The sequence below is a fragment of the Octodon degus genome, unplaced genomic scaffold, assembly GCF_000260255.1.
Source record: "Octodon degus isolate 3935 unplaced genomic scaffold, OctDeg1.0 scaffold00071, whole genome shotgun sequence".
Lineage (NCBI taxonomy): Eukaryota > Metazoa > Chordata > Mammalia > Rodentia > Octodontidae > Octodon > Octodon degus.
Window position 1 is genome coordinate 9,370,870 of NW_004524647.1, and position 2,745 is coordinate 9,373,614.

Below are 2,745 nucleotides of genomic sequence, written 5' to 3' on the forward strand. Positions count from 1 at the left end.
AAAAGTACTAATTTACATATTAAACAACTCAAGAAGCAGTGAAGAACGTAAGGGAGACAAAGCATAAGAAAGAATGCAAAGCATCTCTATCAAGACAGTTTCAAGGCAGTCATCTTTAAGGAAAAGGACATCTGTTTTATTGTTTTCCAATAAAGTTTTTCCAGGCTATTCTAAAAAAAAAAAAATAAGCAAACACTAGACAAAAACAAGGACTTTCTGGGTAATGAGATCAGAGTATTATCTCATAACAAACTGTTTTTTTGGTATTGGTATCTAGAAATTGAAGTAGAACAAAGAAACCAGCCACCTGCCAGAAGGTCTGAAGAGCCCAGTAGTGACATTAACAAGTAGTTCGATTCATGGAATCCAAATATCTGTTTCATCAGTCATGGACAGATGGTGTAGTAACAATACCTAGAATTGATAAAATTTATGTTTTCTGAGAAACTGGAAACTTTTTGGTTGAGTAACCTCATTTTCTTTCCTCCCGAACCCACTGTGAAATATTTGTTTCTTGTTTGACAGATAAAGAGATTTAGTTCTGTTGAGCCTTGGACAATTTCATTTATGGTGAAGACAGGACAAGTTTCAGTCTCACTTATCTTTTTCTGAAAAAAAAAATAACCTCTCTGCCATGATGATCCATGTGTCTCCACATTGGTTAAGGGTCTGCTTATTTTTATACAAAGAAAGAAATGCCTTATTTTCTGCTAGGCTTATTTTGGGGGAGCCATGAGAACTACAATTTATTGAGGACCTACTATGTCCCAGGCACATGATAAGCATTAGTATTATCATGAGAACTAAACAAATGATATCCCTGCTGTCATTATGGCACTTTGGTCAGAGTGAAATAGACAGCAAGCAAATAAACAAACGGTTATACAGTTTAGTGTCCCATTGCAATACACTGTGCAAAGAAAAATAATGCAAGTGACTAAAGTATGCCAGGAAAGGAGTAAAACGCAGGCCCTTCTAGATGGAGAAGTGGTGAAAAGCTCCTTTGTGGGGGGTGATGTTTGAGTGGTGACCTGGATGCAGTAGGGGCTGGGAAAGCAGGCAGAGACTGAACTAGGTAAGGATGTGTAGGCTCAGAGGTTGGAATTTCATTCTGAGTTGGTGGGAAGCTGAAAACAGAGGACTAAAGTGTTCAAGTGATGGCACAGTGGTGTGGTCTGAGGCCACTTAGTTGTATTTAATGAAAAGCTGAGAAAGAGAGAGAGAGAGAGACAGAGAGAGAGACAGAGAGACAGAGAGACAGAGAGAGACAGAGAGAGACAGACAGCGAGAGAGCGAGAGAGCGAGAGCGAGAGCGAGAGCGAGGGAGAGAGAGAGAGCGTAGGAGTATGAAGAATCCAAGAAGGCTGAAAGACTAGGCCTTCAGTCATGGGTCAAAGTAGCTTTGGGGCCTGTCAATTGAATGAATGAGCATTAGATGGCTCTGCCCAGGACTCAGCCTCAATCTGCTTGTTAATTTACATTCTCAGTGAACAAGTGAGTGGCTACACAGGCAACCACTAAATTGAACTTCCTTCAGGCAGGGCTCCATTTCTTTTATAGTCAGCTGTGACAAATACCTTTGTCACAGTGTGATTACGGCTATAGGAATGTGTGTGCACGCACATGCGCATGGGAAGTAATTCCCAAAGATGGTGAATCTGGATTAAAAAGATATGCAAAAAAGAGTTAGATTAACCCAAAAACATGAAATAAAAAATATAGGTCAAAAGAATGAAATGATTAGAATATGTGACCTTATTGACAATTTTGTTTTTGGTTTTTTGAGATAGAGTCTCACTATGTAGCTCATGCTGGTCCTGAACTCATTATGTAGCCCATTCTGGCCTTGAACTTGTTCCCATCCTCCTGCCTCAGCCTCCTGAGCACTGGGATTATACATGTGTGCTACCATGCCCAGCCTCTCAACAATTCTTAACTCAATACATGATGAATTTTTACAAAAACTTTATCATCTCAACTGTTTTTAAGCCTAAAACTGCCTTCCTTAGTCAATTTTTTAACAAAGAAAATGCAAACTAATCATGAGTACTGAATTAATGCTCTTGCAAAATTAATAAATTCATGCATACATCAAAACCTTATTGATTATGGTGATCTAGTCAGTTAATGTTTTCGATCAACTTTTTTCCTATTCATTTATATTCACTTCTTCCTCATTCCAGCCCAACAGTGTGTAATATTTAACACACAGGGTAGGTGGGAGGAAACCAGCTGAGACCATCAGGCTTGTGCAGAGGCAATATGGCATGGAGCTTAGTGTGCCAGCCAGAAAAGGAAAAGACCTGCTATAGGGAATAAAGAGAAATGTGTTCTTCTCATAGGAGTGGAAAGAAGACAAGGGACACATGATCAGAATTTTATGGCTATCTTGTGCCCCAGTGGGCAATATCCTTTAAGGTCTGGCGTAAATTTTTAGGTGTCTTCAGATGTCCCAAGATGTCCAGGGACCTGAAAAATTCCTTGGCTTATCTTGTCTTTACACCATGTCATGTTTGCTGATGATAGCCGAGGCCCTTAGGGATTCCTTAACCCTAAGACCCCTCCGTGAGTCTTGTGTCCATTTTCAAGTTCTCTCTGTACTCAGCCCAGAGATAAGTTACATACACAGTATGAACATGTGACTGCTAAGGCTGATGAGATCCGGGGCAGATGGAGTGTGTGCACACTGTCTAAAAATAGTAATACGGTACCAGTTTAGACGTGTGTGTGTGTGTGTGTGTGTGT